Genomic DNA, 10,959 nt, shown 5'->3' on the forward strand with positions numbered 1-10,959 from the left:
ATGATTAAATAATATGCTTTGAATAAATTAAGCCAAATGCATTTTGCCTTTAAAAAATGCAGTAACTGAAAAACCTCTAGAGCATAAGTCTTGAGCCTCCTCCATTTATTTATATTTTGCTTCCAAAGAGCTAGACTTTCGTGTCATTTTTTTAAGTGATAATTTTCAGTCCAGTCCTTTTACCGGACCACTTAACATAGATACACATGAAATCGACAAGTGGAGGGCAACAGAAGAAATGACAGGCCTAAAAAACTATCTGCAACAGCAGATGTCCTTAGAGACTAAGAAAAACTCCAGTCAAAAAACTGACACAGGATCTGAGAGATGCATGTGATTCTTCAGTTGATCCATCTGCTGTAAGCCTTATTAGAAATGGTTTCTCTAAATTGGAAATTTTCAGTTCGAATCATCATCATTTCCATGTAAGAAGCCAGTGTAGAGGTACAACAGAGCAATCCGTAAAACATGGTGGTGATTCTATAACTGTCAGCCAGAACAGTCCCGTCAGATTTTGATCCACGATGCAATACCATCTGGAAACAGACAGAAGAGTCTGAGGTATGTTTGACTGACAATGGCTTAATTTTTCAGCATAACAATGATCCCAAACACATTGCCAATGCAGTAAAAGCATGCCTGGACAGAAAAAAACACAATGGAATGGTACCAGCCATGGACTGCCTCCCACAGAGGCCGGACATCAATATATGGGACGACCTTGACAGAATGGAACAAAAGGCAGCCAACATCCAAAGAAGAGCTTTGAATGTTCTTCAAGAAGCCTGAGAAATGTTCTGAACACTATTTAAAGAAATGAGAAGAAAGCTTGCCTGAGAGAGTTCAATCTGTGTTGAAGAATAAAGTGGCTATAGAAAATATTGACTTTCAAGTTCATTATTATTGCTTTATATAACATATTTCATTTAGGTTTGCACATGTTTAAATAAATCACTTCACCTATTTCCCATTTTCCTAGGAAAATATAAAGAAATAAGGGATGGCTCAAACATTTTCCGCAGTATTGTATGCCATGATTTTGTCATTTGTGTTGACTCTGAAAAAAATATTTCTTGCCCTCCCCTTCCATCTTGTCACTCAATTCCGTCTTTCTCCTTTTCCACTTTATTTAATCTCTTTCCTCACATAAAATAGACTTCCTATCACAAAGACAAGTTGGTTTAATATTCTACCTCATTCCACCACATTCAGCGGATGCATTTAAGTCAGTCACTCACTTTCTCATCCAGTTTTAGTTGTTTGCCAACTTCACTTCTTTTTCATTTGTGTGTTCATTTTCAACGAGATGAGTTGGGAAACAGTTGTATCCATCATCCCTGTGAATCTTTTCTCCTTCTCAGCATGCTCTCATTCAATGTGCACAGAAATGAAGCCTAAAGTTATGAACTCAGTGGTCGATGTACTTTTATAGGCAAATGCTGACATTTTGAAGTACGGTTTTGTGTTAATGTTTAGTGCCATTTGATTTGAACTATTTGTATGCCCCAAAGAAACCCAGGTTTCCTGAAGAATTTCATGGTTGGTTGAGAGGAAAAGATTGTGAAGCAGCGTGTGGACCATGGATTAATGGTCTCCTAAGAAAATGAGTACTATTGAATTTTTTTATTGATCCAAGAGCTCTTGAAGGCCAGACTCAAATTTCAGGTGGTTTAGCTATATTTATCTCACCCATTCTGACAATCATTATTGATATTTGGGACAAAATATCTAGTAATGTGAGAATTTTGGTTTTTTTTTTAACAGGAGACAAAAAGAGGAGAACTCTCACCAGGTTAATAAAAGAAGTTAAATATTTAATAACATGTCTCCCCATGTGTCCAAGACAACTGTGATCTTTGTGGAAAACTAACACTAATCTGTAGCGTTGCTGAGTCTCTATGAGGTTGTACATAAGCACAGCTTTGAGCTAAATTCAACCAGTTCTTAATGTCAGCATGCCAACATACAATTCCAATTTCCTTGATGTATGCTCAATCATTCAGGAAATCCAAAAAAGTTGTTCCTGTTCATCTGGACGTAGCATTTTCAGTGGGAGAAATGTTTTGTCAATCTTCCAAGTGACTTCTTCAGTCTCAGTTGACTGCAGGTTTCCCCAACCTTATAAAAAAAAACATTTGCATAATGACTGACACGAGCACCACTGACTAACAATGGGCCATGAGTCCAGTTTCAGGATCGCTATTATGCAAATTGTCTTGACCATTAATCAATGACCACTGATCAGTGACCATGAGTAGCATTCACAGAGAGTTGTGGAATGGCTGCAATTACAGCATTGTAAGATGGTAACAGACGTGTACATCCTCATAATTGAAAGAGCAGCCATTGGCCTGCAGGTGTAAATAGACTGCGGAGTCCTGACAAGTTAGTGCTTCTATGTTGTGCCATCTACGTAGTCAGAGGTTGTTTGGTATCCCTGATCTATAAATCACAGCATTCTTCCCCACATTTATCAGCGTACACTATATTACTCTTTATGTCACTGTGGACCCGATCCTTGGTGTGCACCAGTTTTTGGTGCGACACTGAAAACGCTACAACCACATGAACGGAATAAACTTTTGAGGTTTTACTTAGAAAGCAAATAATCTCTTGATTCTGATTTACATTGGACTTAGCAAGGAGTTGGCAAGTGTCAGTGTCTTTCATGCAAACTACAGGTGACTGCAGCAATCTGCTATCAACCAGAGCTATTACAAGGTCTTTGGTTCAGCACCCTCTTTGTGACTGTTTTTACCTAGCAACAGCCATCAACCACACGCCAACCTTTTAGCAAATGACCCAGCAACCAGAGATTGCCAGGGGTAGGTCAACTGGTCTCTATGGTTGTGTTTTTGCAGGTATTAGTTAGAATTATGTAAATAATGGTACTGAATAAAAACTCTAGACCATAAAAATTATTACAATTTATCTGACTGGTTTTATGCAAATATCTCAAAAAAGCAATAAGGCAAAAATCTCGCAACCTGCAAGAGACACAAGGTTTAGTCATAGGACCATCAACCATCTTGTGGTTGTTGAGGGAGTTAAGGCTAAACTAAAGTCAATCAAAAACAAAAACATATACACAGTCACTAATATAGTCACCCCCCTGTGTGGCTTTGCTGATCTACTCTTCTCTGATAGGGTTCAGTTCTCCAAAACTACAAGGAGAAAGATCAGGTCAGCACCACTAACAACAGCAAAGTCACCCATTGTTCACAGACAAAGGACTGTGACAAATCCCTGACAAAACCTTGTGTGTATTGCTCCCCAAAGTACAATAGAAGACAAGATTGTGTGTCAGCTTCATTTCCACTGTCAAAGCTCTCACTGGCAAAGTGCAGTCTGAAAAGCAATTACGTTCATCGGGGAGACGTAGGCATGATTCAAAATTAATTCCTATTGTCAAGCAAATGGGGGGAAAGGAGCGTTCTTCTTGTCTGCTTGACTCATTGAGATATGGAGTCAGCAGACATATTCAAATCAGTCATGTTTTTAGGAAATTCCTCACAGTTCTTCATAATCTGTTTTTCTATGCGCTTTCTTTTTTTTCTTTAAGTATCACTTTTATGCTTTCAAAGATTTTATACTTATATAAGTTACACTAAACTTGATAAAGAGATGGTCAAGTCATTATATGAGCGGGAACTTTTATGAGGTGTTTTGAAGTGTTACATGTATCTAACACATCTGCTATGTTCACTATTAATGGCATCTACTAACAGAGATAAGTCATCCCTGTCCTAGTAGCAGACCCCAAAGGTGTTTAACACACTTCAGTTCAGTAGGATTTGTATGTCTGTCATGTCAGGCATACACTTAGTATTAACATATAATATATTTCCAGATAAGTTATTTGAAAAAAGGGTTAATGACAGAAGTATTAGCCCATGGTTAAAATTTTCAGTTCGGACAGACAGTACTTTTTTATGTTAAAAACCAAATGAATTAAATCACAATGTTTTCAAAACCACAATCACTATATGAGGATTAATTGAAATGCGGTCACTGTTCTGTCAGACTAATCCAGTCACCATTGGACAATGTAGTCATCCAGCCATTTAACCCAGACGAGAATATTACATGTGTAACATGTACAAATCAATATCTGACTATGATCCCATCAGCCAGACCACACTTGAAGGTTTTCAGGCAGAAACTGTGATCAGATCTCACCCAGGTGTAAATCCAATGCTTGCAGGGTGACAGTCCACGCTGCGAAGAAAAAAACATCAGCTAAGTCTGAGCAATTGAAAGGTCACCTAACTCTGCCCCTTCCTGCTAACTCAAACAAGCTTAAGAAAAGCTCCTGGTTGCAGCAGTAATGCTAGAATCGTGTAGGAAAAAATAGCTCTTCTTCCTTCAGTGTAGGAAAGAAGGATGCTTCTTCACCTAATTCAATAACAAGTACATGTAAATACCAGCTGTGAATGCAATGGATGGATCACAAGACCAGATTACAGGTTAACATCAGGTGCATATGGCTATCTAATATCACTATCCAACTTTATTGATTATGTGTCTTCACATTTTTTTTGCCAGTTGTAAATATTATGCAGTTTTTAACAAAAAAAAAAAATACTGACAAACACAACAAAACAGTGCAACAACAATGCAGCCCCAAACCCAGGCAGAGCCACCTGTGATTTTACTGATGGCTGTAGTCACTCACTGTTGTGCCTCTCTCATGACAGAGACAGCATTGATGACATGTTGAACCAACATTTTCAAATTTTGATGTATTGCTCTGTAAGACCTCTTGCTACTGATTTTCAATCCAGTTCTTGTTTAATTTCACACATCTCAACTCTGGCATACCTCTCTCATGGTTTCCCTTCCTTTAGAACAATTTCTTACAGCAGTTCTTCCACTGAAACATTTTCCGAGCTTCAGTAAATAGAAGTTGGATCAACTGAAGGATCAGATGGGCATTTGAGGGTAGTAAACATCAAATATTTGGAAGCAGTGCATACAGTGCAGAGCTATGCAAACCTCTTTGAGTCGGTTGTTGCACAATTGGTGTAAAAGTACTAGTAGATTGAATTAAGGAAATGGGGAAAAATTTTTGTATTTATGCAATAGACCACTCAGGCTCATTGGAAGCAAAATATAAAGAAATGAGAGATGATTCAAGAGTTTAGAAAAGTACTATATTCTTACAGGAAATTTGTAAAGTCTAAATCTAAAACCCAAGAAAGCCCATTAAAGGCTACGATGCACATATTGTGTGTTTCATACACATAAATCAGACTGCCACTAAGAGCTGGATGTGCCCATAAAACACCTCCTCCTTTACCATTCCGTCTTCACAGCTTAGTTTTCCAGCTAATATTTATACAGACACATGCTTGAGCAGATGTAGTGAGCTCTAATCACTTGCTAAGCATGCTACCGTGTAGCAAGCCATAAACCACGAGGAGGTCTTTCCTTTTTTCCCTTCCTCTACCATCACCTCTTTTTTTTTTTATCCTCTGTTAGGGAGCGTTAAGCCACATGTTGCCTGCTATAAAAAGAGGGATGTCACAGTAACAGATGTATGTTTTTAGTGTATCTTTGTATTTTGAAATCCCTTTAATGTTTTATCCAGTCTGTCTTTACCTTTCATCCGCTTTCCAGTTATTTTTTTTCCACAACAACCCCCTCACCTTGTTCTGAAAATATATTTCCCTTTTATTCTGCTTCTCTTCAAAAGATTTAGGGTATCTATTTTCTCTTCAAGCATATGCCAGATGCTAACACTATGCAGTCAGCACAGTAGCTATCAACAGCTGTGAATCAACTCAGCAGCTGCTTCTTAAGGTGTTAGCCACAGACTTGTCACCCTTGCACCTCATAATCTTGTCAGTGTATGACCTTAGAGTTGTGTTGCTAATCTGCCTCTCAGCGACAGATGTCCTGTTATGATACCACAAGAGAAGGACAGTGAATTATGATGCTATCTCTTGCTCCTCTATTAGTCAAATTAGGCATTTAGAGGTCTTTCACCTTTATTTAGAAGGCACCACATCACTATACTAATTGAGTTGAGAAGCAGACATGTTACATCTTCCAAGATCAGGTGAAATGCTTTGCTTATTTCAAGAGCATATTGATATAATAAAGACTGCAAGCTACTAATGCTGCACATGATATTTCAAACACACTCTACCTAAGCTGCTAAATTTGCTATCTACGACTTTGAAATGTCAGTGTAACTTTGCTGCCTGCTATTTTGACCACCACACCAGCATCTACCTGTAGACTTTAGTGGATTCCATATTAATCACTTCCTGATTTCTACATGCATACTATTTTTTGAGAATGATGACATCAGAGTACAAATGCTAATCAGTATTCTGCTGCAGTGATAAATCATTTCAAATATGGGTTTCTTGAGTCAAACACACAGTGTTACAAGGATTGAGCTGAACTATATTGGACTATGTCTTTAAATACCCTGTCTAAGTAAGTGTTACTAAAAAGAAACAGCTGGGATAACATTGTGCAACTAATTAAGTTAACTTTGGGTATAGAAAAAGTCAAGTGAAGTCGAAGTTTTTTCCTATAGCACATTTAATAATAAACAACCTCAGTGCAAAGTGCAGGTTACACAAAATATAAACTATACATAAGACTAAATATACCTCTGAGATCTCTAAAATGCCCCAAAAAAAAAAAAAAAGATTCACCAGTTTGCAAATATTCTAGATCAATTTTAGAATAATATACATATAATATAATGTACCTCAAGGTAAAATTGCAAAGAATTGGAATATCTCACCATGTACAGTCTACAATATTATCAATAGATTCAAAGATCTGGTGAAATCTCTCTTCTCACTGAACAAGGAAGAAAATCAGTACTGGAAGCCTGCGATGTCTTTAAATTATTACTAAAAACATGAACAAATATCCACACTTTAGAAGAAAATTACAACAGCAATGTAAAAACAAAGCAGGTGAGCATGAATTTTCACATGCACATGATCCTTTTGGGGTTTACAAATGCACATATGTTAGCCACACAAACGCACACACCTGACAATGACCTCACCTTATCTTATCCTGTCTAAAGTATGAAAAACAAGTTGTGTACTCTGCAGATAATGTCCTCTGTGTATGAGCATGTGGCACTGTTCAGTTATTTTGTGTTCTTTTTCATATTTAATGGAGCATATTTGCACTATGCATCACTGTGAGCCTTATGTTCAACATTTGGTTTCTCTGAGAGTTCCCAATTTATCTATTTTAATTCTGCATCACTAATCAGACGTAGAAAACTGGAAAAGTGCCCACACCGACGCCAGCCAGCTGTATCTTCAACAGGCATGCAAACATCTGTAAGAACCAGGATCTGTATCACTGGTGAGTCTATTTAAGGTAATAGCTTCCCCTGGCACAAGCCATCTGACAGAGCTAATTACGATAAAGTCTCGGCTGGGAGGTTTCACGCGCTGCCTGAGAAACCTTAAACACAGAAACTGGCTGTTTTTCACTGTTTTTCTTTCTTTGTTTTCCCTCTCAAATCACTGTTCCATTGCTTAAGCACTCGTAACTCCCAAATGGAGACCTTGCTCATTAAGAGGATGGAAGCATTTCAGATTTCTCCTCTTCCTCCTCCTCCTCCTCCTCCTCCTCCTCCTCCTCAGCACAACAGTATGAGGAGCATTTGATTGACAGGTGGGACATTTCTGTTGGTGGCATCTCTCCCAGGTGTCCCGTTTCCTCACCGGGGTATGTTTTTATGGGTACACACATGCATGGAGGACTGACAGAAACAATTCTGCTCACATACTCACAAATCGGGATAAATAGAAGTGAACACAATGCTGCAGACACTGCCAGAGAGAGACTGATGGATTTCTGTCCCAAAAGACAATAAGTGAAAATTAGGAGCACAGGGTCTGATATTGCTAAGGATAAACAGAGTTTCCACTATTTACTCGGTTTAATTTAGTAGTTTGCACTCGCCGCTTTAGAATATGGAAGGTTTTAAATTAAGTTTGTTATTCCCTCAGTAACTCAGATCAGTGTGTGTACATACACACCAATACCCAAATCCTTACATATTCACACAGTTTTATACTCAATTTAAAACTGAACTTGAAATAAGCAAATAAAGAGTATGATTTGGCATTCGCTGGAAACCAGTAAATCCCATTAGTAAAGGAGATAGAGAAGAAAACCAAGCAAAACAACAGTAAACACAAGATTTAAACAAATAGATAAATTCAATTTAAAAATAATATCAAACAGTTCTTCATTTAAACTCTTTAAAATATGGATGATGGTTTTATGGAAGATCTGCAAAAACCAAAAAAATCCCCAAAATCTAGCACAGGCTAGATAGAGTAATTTCCTTTGCTTTTTTTTTTAAACCCACAGAGTCTTGCCATAGTCTAGAATAATAGGCTGGAAATAGTAAAGGCTTAGTCTCACAAACTGGTTTTATTGGAAGCACACTGTCATGAAACATGTACCTAATTTTCATAGAGAGAGAAACCGAGCGAGGTCAGGCAGATAAAGCAGGTTAAGATTACTTCACACGCGAAATACTTTCATTTGTCGCTCGCAGGCCCCCGCCTACAAACCACAGCTTGTCCGATCGTAATTTAGAGACTACAGCCGGGAACAGCAGGCAGGCATGTCAAGCTCTGAATTTCTTTGCATGTTGTGCTTGGGCTCTAGTGAAGGGATGCTAATTTGCATTTAAAGTGGTTTGAGAGAGGTGTCCTTTTTCAATGTTGACAAAACAAAAAACACAAGCAAAAGCATGTCTTCCCTCCAAAATCTGAGGTAACTCATCCAGCTAACCAGCTTACTAGAGGGTGTACAGTGTACACTAGAAGTGACAGTCACATAGGTCAAAATCAAGGCACGTGTATTCATAGCTTCTAAAATGACAAAGATATATGTAAATTTACATTAATCAATAAAAAGTAAATACTTTATAGCTATAATTAAAATACAGGCATCTGTTATCACTGACAATATTTAGAAAACGAAAGAATATTAAAACGACATCGAGTACATCTAATTTTCAGTTAGCCTTACAAGGTTATCAAATGACCTGAAAACATTCAAACTTGTCAGCTTCAGATGTGTGGGCTGTTTTATCCATGGCATGAAAAGTGTGACCATGAGACTTCACAAAGATGGGAAAGGATACAGAAAGAATAGCAGCAAGCTAAAATTATGCAGTAATCAGGAGCGGTAATCAGGAGGTGTAAGAGCCACTTGAGCACTAATCAGAGCTGTGGACAGTGTGCTATTTTCACAATTTAGCTCGGAGATGCAGAAAAGTCCTTCATACTTGGCATAGGGCTTATCTATGTAAATCTGAGCTTCTGTGACTGCTTAGATAGCGCAGTGGAGCGGCACAATCTCAACCCCTATGTGAAGAAACATAACCTTTCTTGCTTTTTGTCACAAAAAAAACCCCTGTAAAACTGATGAATATGGGGAGGTCATTTAGATAACACTAAATAAATTTGTTTGTGTCAAATCTTGCGCGTACTTGTGCTCAAGGCGGTCCAGAGTTGCATTAGAAGATGACTGTGAAGAGAAAATCTGCCAAATTTAAATAAGGGTTTTTTAATTTGTTTTTTTTTTGTAGAACTGGAACATTTTATTCCACCTCAGATCCTGGTGTGATCCTGCCTGACTGAAGTGAAAGGGAGATGAGGGAAAGGTGGTGGAAAAAGCAACAGGGATGTTAAAGCTGTAAATGGATGTGTCAGAAGCTGTCAAAGAGAAGAAGGTCAGAATAACCAAAATTTAAAAAGATGTTCTAAAGGAAGTAGTATGTTGCGAGAATATGCTACGAACAGTTCGAAACACTTTCTAGTTTGCGAATATACATTGTTGTTGTTTAAGCTGTATAGCAGGAGAGCTGCTTTGCTGCCTGAAGCAGGTGTGCTGGTCTGCAGGTTTGCAGCAGTAACCTAGCACACGCTAGTTGCATTACTCGCATTATCTTTTTTTTTTCATATAGTAAGAAGCTGTGCTTGTGCACATGCACGTCACAGTGTGCATCCATTAATTTTGGGGTCAAAGCTTATGAAAGAGCATTGATGGGAGTGATGTTTGATTTGCGTGGCTGCAGAGTTTAAATCTAAAAAGAATTTCTACACTGTTAAATGGAAAGAGATTTGGTTAGAGAAATTTTCTTCAGCCACCCTGCTTCCAGTTCCAATGCCACATTGGTAGCAGTGTGAATGAATTAGCAGAGGACAATGTGGATCATTGCCTGGAAAGCTTTTCTGCACTGCAGACAGTAAAAGGTTTTTGTGAAAATGGAAGCAAATAACATAAAAATGATTACAAACAACAATATAGTGAGGGGAACATAGTAATTTCCATTAATAAGGCAACTTAATAATGAAATTGGGGGTCTTTTATATTAGAAATGATCTATAATTTTAGCAATTACAGTTTAGAAAGTCCTATAACCAGTATTAATGTCTGTGCAGCCACAAAGGTCAATAGGTGCTCTTTTACCTAACAAGGTCCCACAGGAATGATTCCTAATCAGGTCACCTTTGAAAAGTCTTTAACTTAAAGGTAAAGTCAATGCAAGAAAAGGGCACACATCATTCCCTGTGTGTTCTACAGTACAGTGTATTCAATGTGGGTTGACTTAAAGTCTTTCAGTGTGCTTAATTAATTGTAATAAAATACAAAGATAACAAAACTTTTTTTTTTCATGTATAAAAATGTGATACTTTCTACTGGCAAAGGGATTCCATCATCCATCCAAATCATTGAATTCATGTATTCCAATCACTTCCATGGCCACAGGCGTATAGAATCAAGCACCTCAGTATGCAGACTGAAGTTTAGTGGAGGGAGGATTACAGTATCCCCTTAGTTACAATGAAATGAACTCATAATGCTTCATCATACAAAGAGACTTTGGACAACTCCATGCTTTGTGGAAACAGTTTGGGGAGGACCACTTCCTGTTACAACAAAACT

Source organism: Rhamphochromis longiceps, linkage group LG17 (assembly GCF_057381845.1).
Source record: "Rhamphochromis longiceps isolate RC_006_pf linkage group LG17, R_longiceps_female_GT1.1, whole genome shotgun sequence".
NCBI lineage: Eukaryota > Metazoa > Chordata > Actinopteri > Cichliformes > Cichlidae > Rhamphochromis > Rhamphochromis longiceps.